The sequence below is a fragment of the Alosa alosa genome, chromosome 3 (genome assembly GCF_017589495.1).
Source record: "Alosa alosa isolate M-15738 ecotype Scorff River chromosome 3, AALO_Geno_1.1, whole genome shotgun sequence".
In the NCBI taxonomy this organism is placed as follows: Eukaryota; Metazoa; Chordata; class Actinopteri; order Clupeiformes; family Clupeidae; genus Alosa; species Alosa alosa.
Genome location: NC_063191.1, coordinates 3,301,345 through 3,317,757, shown reverse-complemented (window position 1 = coordinate 3,317,757; position 16,413 = coordinate 3,301,345).

Here is a 16,413-nt window from a genome sequence, read left to right as displayed (position 1 = left end):
GTAGAAAGCTAAAAAGCAAAAGCATATACAGTAAAACTGTGAAATGTACGTATTCAGTGTCTTGTACTCACTTACTCCCCTAACTACAGCAATGTGTAACTTTACTGTAGTTTTCAAATGGCTGTACAAGGACTGTATAGTCTTGAGCATGTTCAGGTAGTGTCACCAAGTTCTGACCTTTTTTTGCATTTTGCAAAACCTGACAAAGCCGTTTGACTATCTTGTTCGTAAACAATGGTGTCAAGACTTCTCATTTTGATGACACTGGCAGTTTCATTGACATGCATACTTGCTTTTGAGGAATGGACTATCCATTTTGAGCCAGTGACGTGCTTTTGCAGGTTATCCACTAGGTTTTGCAGTTTGCACTAATTGTTTTGAGAATTGCACTAACTGCTGTGCAAATATTAATAGTGATGTGAGAAAAGCACCAAAGCGACTGAAAAAACTGTAAATGACTGGAATGTCTGAGTGTTCTGTCCTGCTTGGTGTTAAATGACTGGAATGTCTGAGTGTTCTGTTCTGCTTGGTGTTTGTTGGAGAGTGTAACGGGGAGACTGAGTCAGGGCCAGAGTGGGGCCACTTTTCAGCCCGGGAGATTCAGGCCCAAGACCGGCCCACTTTTTTAGTGGTGGTGGAAATTGGATAAATAAAGCAACAGTTCAGCTCTTATTATCCAGTAGTTTTTATTATAGGCTAATATTCCACTATTTTAACTAAGTTAACAAAAACAGGAAGGAAGAAATAAAGCATTTGAAATGTATCCCACAATTCCACTAAGAGGCATATTGAACTATTGTTTATATGTTTTTTCTGCATGGGTCAGCTATCATGTTGTTGTTGGGTGATTTACTCCTTTACTACACCCACTTCTGAGCAAACAAGGCATATAGGTTGATCATGTAGCCTACTGCTGTCATATACTGTTCTTTCTTACATTAAATAACTTTAATTCATATGGTTAACTCGATAATCCTCTCTACGTGTCCAGGTATTCATAGCTAATTTCGGGCTCATCATTTTCAGCGGGGGGCTGGCTGATCTGCTGCAGAGGCTACTTTTGTTTTTAGGCCTAGGCTACTGCATGTGCACAGATCAAGCAGAGTTTTGTTATCAATATTTGCATAATATTTAAGTATTCATAGTCTATGAATAAACATATTGGATATTTACAAAAGGCTAATATTTTTAATAATTTAATATGTTGCTTGCCAATAGGTTGACAACTTCTAGCGTCGATATTACCCCAATAATTCTGCTGCTAATAATCATGGCTATCTCTCTTTACCAGTAGTAGTAGTAGTAGTAGTAGTAGTAGTGGTAGTAGTAATTAGGTAGTAGCATAGTAGTAGTAGTGGTAATAATTAACATTAGCAGTAGTATTAGTAGTAGTGCAGTGGCAAGTAGTGGTAAATAGTAGCCGGTTGTTTAGTAGTAGTAGTAGTAGTAGTAGTAGTAGTAGTGAGTAGCAGCAGCAGTAGTAGTAGCAGTAGTGTTGTAGTGGTGGTAGTATGTAGTAGTCATTATTAGTAGTAGTGAGTAGTAGCAGCAGCAGCAGCAGCAGTAGTAGTGGCAGTGGTGTTAGTGGTGGTGAGTAGTAGCAGCAGTAGTGGTAGTAGTAGTGGTAGTGAGTGGTAGTAGTAGCGGCAGCAGTAGTAGCAGTGGTGTTAGTTTAGTAGTAGGTGGTGGTAGTGGTGGTGGTAGTTAGTGGTGAGTGGTGGCAGCAGCAGCGGCAACTGATGGTAGTGGCAGTGGTGTTGGTGGTGGTGGTGGTGAGTGGTGGTGTAGTGGTGTTAGTAGTGGTGTTGAGTGGTGGTGGTAGTGGTGGTGGCAAGTGACAAGTGGCAGCCAGTGGTAGTAGCAGTGGTGTTTAGTGGTGGTGGTGGTGGTGGCAGTGGTAGTAGGGTAGTGGTGGTGGTGAAATTGTTCGGGTGAGGTAGTGGTGAGTGGCAGTGAGTGGCAGTGGTGAGTGGTGAGTGGTGGTGGTGGTAGTGGTTGGTGGTGGTGGTGGCAGTAGTGGTGAGAGTGAAGTAATGGTAGTGGTAGTGGTGGTAGCAGTAGTGAGTAGTAGTAGTGGTAGTGGTGGTGGCAGTAGTGGTGGTAGTGGTGAGTAGTGGTAGTAGTGGTAGTGAGTGTGGTGGTGGTGAGTGGTAGCGGTGGTAGTGGTGGTGGTGGTGGTGATGAGTAGTGGCAGTGGTGGCAGTGGTGGTGGTGGTAGTGGTGGTGGTAGTGATGGTGGTGGTGGTGGTGGTGGTGGTAGCAGTGGCAGTGGTGGTGGTGGTGGTGGCAGTGTGGTGGTGGTGGTGGTGATGATGATAGTGGCGGTGGCAGTGGTAGTGACAGTGGTGGCAGTGGTGGTGGTGATTGGTGGTGGTGGCAGTGGTGGTGGTGATGATGGTGGTGGTGGTGGTAGTGGTGTGGTGGTGGCGGTGGCAGTGGTGGTGATTGGTGGTGGCAGTGGTAGTGGTGGTGGTGGTGTTGGTGAGTGAGTGGTAGTAGCGGTGGTGGCAGTGGTGGTGGTGGTGGTGGTGCAGTGGTGGTGGTGGTGATGGCAGCAGCGGTAGTGGTGGTGGTGGTGGTAGTGGTAGTGATGGTGGTGGTGGTAGTGGTGGTGGTGGTGGTAGTGGTGGTGGTGGTGGTGGTGGTGGTGAGTGATGGTAGTGAGTAGTGGTAGTGGTAAGCGGTAGTGGGTGATGGTGGTGGTGGTAGTGGTATTAGTGGTGGTGGTGGTAGTGGTGGTGGCAGCAGTACAGTGGTGGTGGTGGTGGTAGTGGTGGTAGTAGTGGTGGTGGTGGTGGCAGTGGTAGTAGTAGTGGTGTGGTGGTGGTGGTGAGGGTGAGGTGGTGGTAGTGGTGGTGGTGGTGGTAGTGTGAGTAGTAGTGGTGAGTGGTGGTAGCAGTAGTAGTAGCGGTAGTAGTGGTAGTAGTAAGCAGTGGTGGTAGTAGTAGTAGTAGCAGTGGCAGTAGTAGTAGTAGTAGTAGTAGTGGCAGTAGTAGTGGTAGTAGTGGTGGTAGTAATGGTAGTAGTGGTGGTAGCAGTAGTAGTAATTCAGGTAGTAGCAGTGGTAGTGATGGTGGCAGCAGTAGTAGTAGTGGTGGTAGTAGTAACAGCAGTTGTAAGAAAGCAATAGTGGTGGTGTCAATGCTAAAGTAATGTGTATTGTTTGTTGATATGGATGTGTAATAATAATAATAATAATAAGAAGAAGAATTATGTCATGTTTAGTTGCCTTGTGACTGCAACACCATGCTGGCTCCTGTGCTCCTTGTGTTCCTGCTGACAGGTCAGTGCCCTGATGCTGCACCATGTGTGTGTGTGTGTGTGTGTGTGTGTATGCCCCTACAGTACTGCACCATGTGTGTGTGTGTGTGTGTGTGTGTGTGTGTGTGTGTGTGTGTGTGTGTGTGCGTGTGTCCACACAGGGTGTGAGTCTGCATGTACTGTTAATAAGATCAGCTGAGCATATACCCTTGCCAAAATATGAGGATAATGTATGCGACGCCCGGTCATTACTGGGAAAATAAGTCCCGACAGAGGCGGACGGACCCTGACACGCCAGCGGAGGTCTTGTTCCACCCTGAAGAGGATTTATTTTCCCAATAATGACTGGCGTTCTACTCTGATATCCAGCACTGGCTCCCCGACTACTTGCCAAAAAGAAATAATAAACTCCCCGCGATGTAGCTTTATACCACATAGCCTAGCCTATTTGTTACCCGTTCATCGTGGCGTTTGCGCGAAACAAATAGTTCGCAACAGCACAGCTGAACTGAATCAAACATTCTTTAGAACACAGCTGATCAACCGTCTGCTTTCCTTTTCAATGAAGTTCCAGTCCTTGCGTAGTGATATGAAATAGCCACCACCTGACCCGACACAAACTCCATTTGCCATTGACAGCAGTCATTATTTTTTTCAGAGGTCCGTTCCTAGGAAATAATGACCGCTAGAACTTTGGGAAATCCCATTCAAGTCAATGGAGCGTTGTACTTGCCTTGTGAAGAGCCGTGTAAAAAGTTACTACAAAACTGACAATATCAAATTTAGTATAACATGTTAACCAAACTGATTTGCTTTAGCCTGGTAAAAGGACATGTGTGAGTTTATCTGTAAACAAACTGTGTGTGTGTGTGTGTGTGTTTTCCCTCATTGACACTAAATCCTCTAATCAAACTCTTTTCACCTCCTCTTCTCCCACCACCTCCTCCTCCGACACCACAGCATCAACCTCCTCTACTCCATCCTCCTCCTCCACCACAACATCCACCTCCTCTTCTCCCACCTCCTCCACTACCACAGCATCCACCTCCTCTTTTCCCTCCATCACCTCCTCCTCCACCACAACATCCACCTCGTCTTCTCCCTCAACCTCCTCCTCCTCCACCACAGAATCCACCTCCTCTTCTCCCACCTCCTCCTCCACCACAGCATCCACCTCCTCTTCTTCCTCCATCACCTCCTCCACCACCTTACCATCCACCTTGTCTTTTCCCACCTTCTCCACCACCACAGCATCCACCTCTTCTTCTCCCTCATCCTCTGACACCACAGCATCCACCTCCTCTTCCTCCACCTACACCACTGACTCTACCTCTTCTTTTCCCTCCACCTTCTCATCCACCACCACCACATCCACTTCCACTTCTCCCTACACCTCCTCTTTTCTCTCCTCCACCTCTTCTCCTCCCTCCACCACCACATCCACCTCCTTCCCCACCACTGTGTCCACCTCTTCTCCTCCCTCCACCTCCTTCTCCACCACTGTGTCCACCTCTTCTCCTCCCTCCACCACCACATCCACCTCCTTCCCCACCACTGTGTCCACCTCTTCTCTCTCAACCTCCACCTCCTCCTCCACCACCACGCCCACTTCCTCTTCTCCCTCTGCCTACACCACCAGGTCCACCTCTTGTTCCTCTACTACCACCTCCTACACCTCCTCTTCTCCCTCCACCACCTCCTCTATCATCACCATGACCACCTCCTCTTCTCCATCCTCCTCCTCCACCACCATGTCCACCTCCTCTTCTCCCTCCTCCAACACCACCTCTGTCAGACTTTTCTTCTCCACCACCTCTTATCAACACCACCTCTTCCTCCAACACCACCACCTCCTCCTCCAACACCACCACCTCATCCAACTTTTCTTCTCCCACGACCTCTTCCTCCAATATAACCACGTCCACATCCTCTCCCTCCTCCTATATGGCTTCCACCTCTTCTCCCTCCTCCACCTCCTCTATCATCACCATGACCACCTCCTCTTCTCCATCCTCCTCCTCCACCACCATGTCCACCTCCTCTTCTCCCTCCTCCAACACCACCTCATCGAACTTTTCTTCTCCCACCACCTCTTCCTCCAACACCACCACCTCTTCCTCCAACACCACCACCTCCTCCTCCAACACCACCACCTCTTCCTCCAACACCACCACCTCCTCCTCCAACACCACCACCTCCTCCTCCAACACCACCACCTCCTCCTCCAACACCACCACCTCTTCTTCCAACACCACCATCACCTCATCCAACTTTTCTTCTCCCACGACCTCTTCCTCCAATATAACCACGTCCACGTCCTCTTCTCCATCCTCCTCATCCTCCACCACCACGTCCACATCCTCTTCTCCCTCCTCCTATATGACTTCCACCTCTTCTTCTTCCTCCACCTCCTCCTCCATCACCACCACCACATACTCTTCCTCTCCATCCACCTCATATCCTTCCTCCACTATCTCAACCGTGTCCACCTCCTCTTCACCCTCCTCCTCCACCCCCACCTTCTCTTCTCCCTCCTCCTCCTCCTCCACCCCCACCTTCTCTTCTCCCCTCCCTCCTCCTCCTCCACCCCCACCTTCTCTTCTCTCTCCTCCTCCTCATCATCAACCCCCACCTTCTCTTCTCCCTCCTCCTCCTCATCAACCACACCTTCTCTTCTCCCTCCTCCTCCTCATCAACCCCCACCTCCTCCTCCTCTTCCTCCACCTCCTCCTCCTCCACTCTGCCTTAGCTGGTGCTGGTGTCCACCCCTATGAACTGGTCTGCAGCCCGGTCCTACTGTCGGCAGCACCATACTGACCGGGCCTGATGACCGGCTCCGGATCCCTGTAACACCGGATCACAACTTCACCGCAGCCTGGATCGGACTGCACAGTGTTTGGACCTGGTCCGATGGCTCTAGACTGGGGCAGAGTGAGTTCAGGAACTGGTCCAATGGCTCTTGACTGGGGCAGAGTGAGTTCAGGAACTGGTCCGATGGCTCTAGACTGGGGCAGAGTGAGTTCAGGAACGGGTCCTGGGCGGATCCCCGTGGTGAGGGGGAGTGTGTGCACATGCGTCCCGACGGGCAGTGGCACGACCATGACTGTGAGAAGGAGCTTATGTTCATTTGCCATGGTAGAGGTAAGTGCTTTTGTGCAGGGTCTATACTTTATGGTAAGATTTTATGCACAGGTTCTGTTTGTTATGGGGTCATTCCATGCCAAATCAACAGACTTTAGAAAATGCTCCTGTTTGATCATCTTGGATTTGCTTTGTTCTTTATGCCAATAATGTTATTATACCCAACAACTACTGTGTAAAAGTTTAAGCTTGTATCTGCCATGAAAGCTGTGAAATCCTGGAAGGAGAGAAGTTAACATGCTCACCAGCTAGCACCTGGCTGGCTTTGTTGTAGTACCACTTAGTACCACACGTGGCACTGTTCTAGTACCACTTAGTACCCGAGTGGCTCTGTTGTAGTACCACTGGTGGCGCTGTATTAAACACAATGCAGGAGTCTGCAGATGGAGCAGCAGAGAGAAAGGGGTGAATGGGGAGGGAGGGGAGGAGTCTTTGGTGAGAGGGGTGGAGTCTTTGATGGGAGGGGAGGAGTCTTTAATGATGGACTCTGCCTTTCTTTATACTTCTAGGCAAAACCGGGACCCAGAACCATGCTGTATCAGTGGCTGAAACACCTACATGTATGTATGTGTGTGTGTGTATGTATGTGTGTGTGTGTGTGTGTGTATATATATATATATACATATATATATATATATAGAGAGAGAGAGATAGAGAGAGAGATTAGGTCATGGAGATTTCTGTTTGTGTGTGTAATGCAGGTGCCAGAGCCTATTTCTATGAGACTTGGGAGATGACTTTTTAAGCGGCTCAGAGCTACTGCAGAAGAAATCACACAGACCTGGCCCCAATCAGGAACCAGCAGGAGTACGACTTCATCAAACACAAGATCATGGACTCTGCAGAACCTGGGAGTGGTCAGACCAGAGCAACTCCACCTACAGAGCCTGGGGGAGCGGGCAGCCCAGCCGTGACCTCTGCACCACCTCCCAGCTGCAGCAGCCCAGCCGTGACCTCTGCACCACCTCCCAGCTGCAGCAGCCCAGCCGTGACCTCTGCACCACCTCCCAGCTGCAGCAGCCCAGGGACTGGGAGAGCCGGCCCTGCACAGAGACCCTGCCCTTTATCTGCTACAATGGTGAGATGAGAGAGTGTGTGTAGGAGTTTTAGATGCGGAGGATATTTGAAGATATTTAGGGATATTTGGATAAGTCCTGTCCAAGGATATTTGTGAATGTCCTATGCTTAATCTGTGTGCCTGTGTGTGTGTGTGTGTGTCTATGTGTGTACCTGTGTGTGTGTATACCTGTGTGTATGTGTGTGTACCTGTGTGTGTGTGTGTACCTGTGTGTATGTGTGTGTGTACCTGTGTGTGTGTGTGTGTGTGTGTGTACCTGTGTGTATGTGTGTGTGTACCTGTGTGTGTGTGTACCCGTGTGTGTGTGTGCGTGTGTCTATACCTGTGTGTGTGTGTGTGTGTGTGTGTGTGTGTGTGTGTGTGCTGCAGATGGGCTGGTCCTGGTGAGAGTGTGTGTGTGTGTGTGTGCGCTGCAGAGGAGCTGGCGGGCTGTAGGTCCAGGGTCCTGGACCTGGTGTCCATCCTCAGTGTGGAGCAGACGTCCAGGCCGCAGGTGTAGAGCAGGCCCATCCACACGTGCGGGGGCACCTGGACCCGCTCGGCCTCCACTCTGCACGTGTGGATGGGCCTGGACGTCTGGTTCTGGGTGAGCGGCTGGACCGTGTGCTACCAGGACTGGGCCCCTGGGAATGGAACCTGGGAGGTCCTGCAGGGGTGGAGCACCGCTGCTGTGCCCAGAAAACACCCCCAGCAGTGGGTCAGCCTGCACCAACACACACCCTCAACTTCATCTGCAGCAAGGAGCCAGGTGAGAGAGAGAGTGTGTGTGTGTGTGTGTGTGTGTGTGTGTATGTGTGTCCATTGACTGATCTTATTTCTATATCTCTATGTGTGAGTGAATTTGTGTATATCCACTGAATCCTACTTTATATATCATGGACATGATGGCATTAAAAGTATTCTCATTAAAGAAACCATTGACCTCTCACTCACATCCTTGCTTTATCTTTACAATCTGGGATCACCCCCCCTGACGTGAAAATTGCTAAAGTTATACCAATTTGCAAATCAGGTGATGCCAAGGAATTTAGCAACTATCGACCAATATCAATTTTACCCTGTATATCAAAAATCATGGAAAGCTCATTTCAGGGTTCTTGCAGGTTTCAATAAGTCAAATTTAAGACCTTTTTAAGACATTTTAAGACCATAAAGATTGAAATTTAAGACCTACACGACGATTATCAAAGAAATTCTGAAAAAAATCATTGAAAAGTCGTTGAAAAAAGCATTCATTTAATTTACAGATAAAACAATCAAACTAGTAACCTTCCACACCCAACGTCTACAACCCAACTGATTTTTACATTGCTCACTTGTAGTATACTAAGGAAAAATATCTGTGTCACGTACCAAATGCCCTAAACCTTAAGCCCAAAATTAAAATAATCTAAAACAAACTAGCCCTCAAATAGAATAGATTTCAGCAAGGAAGTCAAAAATGAGACGAGTTGAAACTGGGTGTGAAAGTGTGTTTTGGGTGGACACTGAAGCTGAAACCACACAAAGATGATCAAAAGCCCTCCTAAAAAATATATAGTATTAATATGCGTCCAAATCCACTTCCATTATTCTCATTCAAATTCTGTTGAATTGCTCACAGAGTACTTATCTCGCACAAGTCGCACAGACGTCACTTGAAAGAGCGAAACCGGAGCTTTCGAATGATGTTAGTGGCTAGTACTGATAGTTTGCATTTTGTATATATATATATATAATAGTTTTTTTGTAAAGTTTGCAGCGAGCCTCGTACCTGGAGCTGGGTACCACTTATAACCAACAGCAGACATCGCTGTGATCTAGCCAGTGTTGCCACAGTTACCTTGAAAAAGTAATCTGATTACTCCTTTAAAAAGTAACTTAGTTACTTTTAAAATCAAGTAATCAGTAAAGTAACTGAGTTAGATTACAAGTTACTTTATTAGTTACTTTCAGCAGCTGCCGACAACACCCCCCACCGCCTCAACATAAAAATGATAACCGGTTTTGCCAATACTCACTTAATTGGAAATGCATTTTAACAGTAATGTCAACAATGCAGACATCCGAACCTGAAAAAAAGTAATTTTAGGGAGTAGCCCTTTAGCCTACTTAGATACTGAAATTCAGATGTTTGTTCAATAATGTCTAGTCAGTACACCAAATAAGGAAGGCCTATAGATAGAAATTGTGATGATAGAATATGTAGATTTTGGTAGTTTGGGCTTTTCATTTTCAAAAAGAGAACAAACGGGAGAGTGCGGTGTTATATGTGTGCGGTGTATGAATAATAGCAAATTAAATGACACTTGTTAAACTCACCTCAACAAGTCTTTTGCAGCCATGGGCAATGCTACAAACAGTGCAGTGTGCAAGACTATCATTATGTTTTACTCTTATGAGACAAGGGTACACTCTTGTGTAGTCTGATGTGAAATGGGTCTTAAATGTTCCTTTTTGGGGGCCACTGACTCTGCCATGACGCTCCTGTTCCTAGATACACGGAACTGATTAATTTAGTTCGGGAGAAAAAAGATAAAAGCCCACCTACACTGAAATTTGATTGGTTGATTTAGCAAAACAGGCCAGGATGCTCTCTGTCTTGGATGCGCTTCAGGGCACACACGCACCACCCCTCTCTCTCTCTCTCTCAATCGTGAGCACGCTAAACTCAGATCATTTGAATTCCCGGTCTGGCTTGTTCTTGTTCGCTTCTAGTTTCCGGAGATTTTATCTAATTGCGGGCGCCAGGAAGCCGCTATCGAGAGACTCCCAGAACTTCGGGAGACTTGGGATGTCTAGCTAGACAGCACTTTGTCACCAGCACAGAGTGTTCAACGTACCTTAAAGTTATCATTTAGCGGACACAAACTCAAAATAATGACTGTAGCCTATAGCTAAAATGCACATCTCTCTCCTCCCTCTATTGTTGTTTATGTTTGTGTTGCTGCGTGGTATTACACGTGAGTCATCATGCTGAAAAACGCGCGCTAATCCCGAGACAAGAAAAAAGCAAAGAATATATCTTTACTAAGGTAAATGACAAAAATAGTAGGCCTAACGCACAGTGACTTGGATAAGTAACTTTAATCTGATTGCTAGAAATAGTAGCGCGTTAGACTCGCTACTGAAAAAAGTGGTCAAAATAGAGTAACGCGGCATCACTGGATCTAGCCATGTCTCGTTGAAAGTAGGCCTATACTTTCCCATTTTCCACACGTAGCTGAACTTTAACAAGTTCTGAGGAGACGCAGACGTAGGTTATTTTGCGGGCAGATATTGCATTTATCACAGGATTTGTAGATTTATCACTGCGTAGACATACCAACACCAATATCCTCCAGAAAGAACTACAACACACTGAACCAATGTTCTGAGCATTCTGCTGGTTTTGTTACAAAGGTAGCAAAGACGCCAGAGATCTGCTTTGCAAGCTACGACTCAATACTTTTTTGCTACTTTCTGCGGCCAGCGTTTCTGGAAATGAACGATGAAAATCTGGCCGTTTTTTAGACGTTTTAAGGCCTTAAATTTAAAGTTCTGAATTTTAGGCTTTTTAAGACTTTTTAAGACCCCGCGGGAACCCTGTCATTTACTCCAGACTTTGCAATCATTTATCAGCTAACAACATATTATATAAACACCAATATGGCTTCCGTAAAAAATACTCCACTGAGCATGCCCTTCTACAGCTTGTAAATTACATTTCATCAGCTCTTGACAACAGGAAATTTGCTCTTGGGGTCTTTCTTGATTTGAGTATAGCCTTCGATACAGTATGTCATGACATAGTTATTGCCCAACTCAATAGATATGGAGTGGAGAGTACAGCCCTTACCTGGTTCACAAACGATCTCATTAACAGAGAACAATATGTGTGCTTGAACAGTTTTTCCTCAAAAAAATCTAAGATTTTGTATGGTGTTCCACAGGGATCAATCCTGGGTCCCTTACTATTCCTAATTTTTATTAATGACATGGCATCATCATGCACTAATGTTCTTCCAGTTTTGTTTGCGGATGATACAAACATCATAGCCTCACACCAATATTTTAATACACTTATCAATAATGTTAATGATGAATTGCACTCTGTAGAGAAGTGGTTTCAATTGAACAAACTGACCCTCAATGTGAAAAAATGCAACTTTATGATCTTTTGTAACATAAATAGACAATATCCCAAATCCCAAAGAGCAAGCTAAAATTGATTGAACAACGCAGAAATCAAACTTGTTCAGCAAACCAAATTCTTAGGGGTCATAATCGACAGTGGTTTAAAGTGGTCCAATCATCTTGACCTAGTGTCCAAAAGATCTGCAAAGATGCTGGGCATATTGAGGAAGATTTGTCCCTTAATTCACTCCACAGCTTTTCTCACGTTGTACTACAGTTTTTTTGTTTCCATTTATCAATTATTGCAATATTGTTTGGGCAGCTACTTATCCCACCTACCTCAAAAAAGTACGAACCACACAGAAGAAATTTCTTAGGCTAATTCCTCACTCTTTAAGCGATACAACTTACTCCCCATTGATAAAGTGAATCGATATCAAACATGCTTTTTCGTCCATAAGTTCCTCTACAGAAAATTAGATCTTCCAGTCACACTCCAGAACATATTTATTTCCACATCTAACACCCAGTCATACCGTACTAGGTATAGAACAACCTACTTCTACCATGCATGCGTACTTCTAGGCACCAGTTCAATATATCCTTCAGAGGCCAAAAGCTGTGGAGTGAATTAAGCCCACAGCTAAGATCAATATCATCATTCTCTGCTTTTAAAAGACAGTTAAAGAACCATCTATTGTCTACCTGAATTCTGCTGATGTTCTCAGAACACAGAACACATGATGTAGATGTTCCACCATCTCCTCTACATATCACACATTAGACATTAACCATTTAACAAATAGAATAACAGCCATCTCCTCTACATATCACACATTAGACATTTACCATTTCACAAGTAGAATAACAGCCATCTCCTCTACATATCACACATCACACATTTACCATTTCACAAGTAGAATAACAGCCATCTTGCTCTATTACAGTAGTCGACATTAGACATGACCATTTGAACAAATAGAATAACAGTTCTTTCTTTCAAGTCTTTCCTTCTTTTCCTTTTGTAGAGTGCAAAACTTTCTTTACCGCACCACTACAACATGATCCATGAATCCATACATTTGCCCACAACAAACCATCTCCTTCTTGCAGTCCTCAAACAGACAGGAGTCAAATTTGATGTTGTGCCCTTGTATTGTAGGTTTAGCTGTTCTGACCATGTTCAGCCTTTGGACGGTTCAGCTGGAGGGGGCTCATCATCCATAGTTTAAATTGTTTAAATCCGCAAGTTGAAACCAATTGGTCTGACACAGGTGGATGCCTTGTCACAGGTGGATGCCTTGTTAATTGAAAGAACGGTAGGCCTAATTGCTTTGATGCCAGTTTGGTCATGGTAAAAGCCACAGTCTTTTTGAATGTACGTGCCACCATCACATCTGGTATAGTGGAGGTGACTTATGGGCAGATTATGAACTTTCGGGCCCCTGGGCCCAGATGTATTAAGGGCCCCCCACTTATTGGGCCCCCCTACTCATTTTATGGGCAGCCGTTGCCCACTGGTTAGCACTCTGGACTTGTAACCGGAGGGTTGCCGGTTCGAGCCCCGACCAGTGTGCCGCGGCTGAAGTGCCCTTGAGCAAGGCACCTAACCCCTCACTGCTCCCCAAGTGCCGCTGTTGTAGCAGGCAGCTCACTGCGCCGGGATTAGTGTGTGTGCTTCACCTCACTGTGTGTTCACTGTGTGCTGTTTGTGTTTCACTAATTCACCGATTGGGTTAAATGCAGAGACTTTCTAATGTGGAGACACAGCACTCAAAAAATCCTCCATAGAAATGCATGGGGCTAGTTTGTCACGCCAATATGGTCGTTGTCTACACATATCCCACCCCTTTCTCGGCAAAACATCGACATGTGAATACATTGAGCCAATCATGTGGTGTGATGTGAATACATTGAGCCAATCATATGGTGTGTTGTGAAGACATCGTGCCAATTATGTGTTGTGATCTCGCCGCTGGAGCAAGATTGGTGTCGTGAAGCCTTAAAGACGCGTGCAGTTCGACCCAAAGACCGTGCCCGATGAGTGCCCATAAAACGTTGGTATATGGCCGCCGAGTGGAGGGACTTGCCTAAAAGGACTTTGGTTAAATGCAGAGACCAAATTTCCCTCACGGGATCAAAAAAGTATATATACTTATACTTATACTTATTGTCGTATATGTGGGAGGGGGGGTTTGGGGGTCCTCCCCCAGAAAATGTTTAATTTGTTTGATGTGATTTCCTGTATTCTGGTGGATTTTGGAAATGGCCAATACTGAATTCAATTCATGAATTCATAGCTTACATCCTGATTTGTTGATATTGAGGCAATGATTCCATGCAAAGGCTTGGGCTTCAGGGCCCCCTGAGCCCTTGGGCCCCTGGGCCCGGTAGGCCCGTGCAGTAATCCATCCCTGAGGTGACTTGTTGCAGCATATTCTCAAAAGAAACAGAATGCCACAGTGACATGCAGCCAATAGACTTGATTTATTTACTGCTTTTATTTCTATTTTATAACTAGACTTGATTTATTTACTGCTTTTATTTCTATTTTATAACTAGACTTGGCATAAGGCTCTCCTTGTGTGAATGTCTGTGTGACATTTAAAACATAATTTATGAAGTAGAATCAGCTAAGTTAATGAAGTAATGTTTTTAACCATATCATTAAACTATATATCTCCTAAAGCTAAGTTAATTAAGTTATGTTTTTAACCATATTGTTAAACTATATATCTCTAAAGGGACTTAATGAAGTAATGTTTTTAACTATATTGTTAAACTATATATATATCTTAAGGGTCTTAATGAAGTAATGTTTTTAACCATATTGTTAAACTATATATATATTTTTTTTAAAGGAACCGTATGTAAAAATTAATTTCAATTAATCATAAAATTGAAGAAATTATGACAACAGTAGTCCGGCCAGGATATTGTAATTTAAAAAGTGAAGTTGCAGCCCTCAACTGATGTTAATGTTGTCATGTTGTGTTTTGGCCTGATGCGCCACCCTCCACCTATCTACTAATCACGAAGTCAGTAGTGTTTCGGCATCCGGGTTGCCAGCTCTGCCAGTCAGGGGGAGGGGAGGGGATACACCGCTCTACAGTCATTTGAAAGTGATTGCAGTACCAGTTTTGGCCACAATCTTACATATGGTTCCTTTAAGGGTCTCATTTTCAATGTCTTCATAGTTTCTGATCAGAAACACTGGATTTGTAATGCATCCTTTATGACATTTGATATGCATTAATAAAACATTTATCAAAAGCCATATATTTTCTATGTGTACTTTTTACTTTTTACACAACATCCTGGGCTAAGTATGGACTAAATGGACTAAAGCTACATAGTAATATAGCAAAGAACATGAGGAGATTACCTTCCCTAAAATGTCAGATCAAATCAAATCTGAAATGCTAATCTGGTAAAGTACTGTTTTACACTCACACACTTAAACACTACTGGATGAAGGGGCTTCCTCCTTAGACCCCTCATCCCAAATGCCTGTAACCAACAGGCAGCCATGGCCCACTGGTTAGCACTCCGGACCTGTAACCGGAGGGGTTGCCGGTTCGAGCCAATATGAAACACGTCAGCATACATTTGCAATATGAAACACATCAGCTGCTGACTGATGAAGTGAAGAACATATAAAAAAAACTGGTAGGTAGAGTGTGTAAGCCACATGTGGAAGAGTTGAGGTTCTGTACAGTTTAAGTGTGTAAAATAACACAATGAAGTAATTACCCTTTTTTAAATCAATTTTCAACATACTGGCACTACGTCTCCTCACCACAGCAGTGTTCTAAACTGCCATGCATCCCAACCACACACAGGAGAGACTAGTCATCTCAACCACACACAGGAGTCAAAGACTAGTCACATCAACCACACACAGGACTCAGAGACTAGTCACATCAACCACACACAGGACTCAGAGACTAGTCATCTCAACCACACACAAGGGTCAGAGACTAGTTACATCAACCACACACAGGACTCAGAGACTAACAACACCACACACAGGAGACTAGTCATCTCAACCACACACAGGAGACTAGTCATCTCAACCACACACAGGACTCAGAGACTAGTCATCTCAACCACACACAGGACTCAGAGACTAGTCATCTCAACCACACACAGGACTCAGAGACTAGTCATCTCAACCACACACAGGAGACTAGTCATCTCAACCACACACAGGACTCAGAGACTAGTCACATCAACCACACACAGGAGACTAGTCATCTCAACCACACACAGGACTCAGAGACTAGTCACATCAACCACACACAGGACTCAGAGACTAGTCACATCAACCACACACAGGACTCAGAGACTAGTCACATCAACCACACACAGGACTCAGAGACTAGTCACATCAACCACACACAGGACTCAGAGACTAGTCACATCAACCACACACAGGACTCAGAGACTAGTCACATCAACCACACACAGGACTCAGAGACTAGTCACATCAACCACACACAGGACTCAGAGACTAGTCACATCAACCACACACAGGACTCAGAGACTAGTCACATCAACCACACACAGGACTCAGAGACTAGTCACATCAACCACACACAGGACTCAGAGACTAGTCACATCAACCACACAGGACTCAGAGACTAGTCATCTCAACCACACACAGGACTCAGAGACTAGTCACATCAACCACACACAGGAGAGACTAGTCATCTCAACCACACACAGGAGACTAGTCATCTCAACCACACACAGGAGAGACTAGTCATCTCAACCACACACAGGAGAGACTAGTCATCTCAACCACACACAGGACTCAGAGACTAGTCATCTCAACC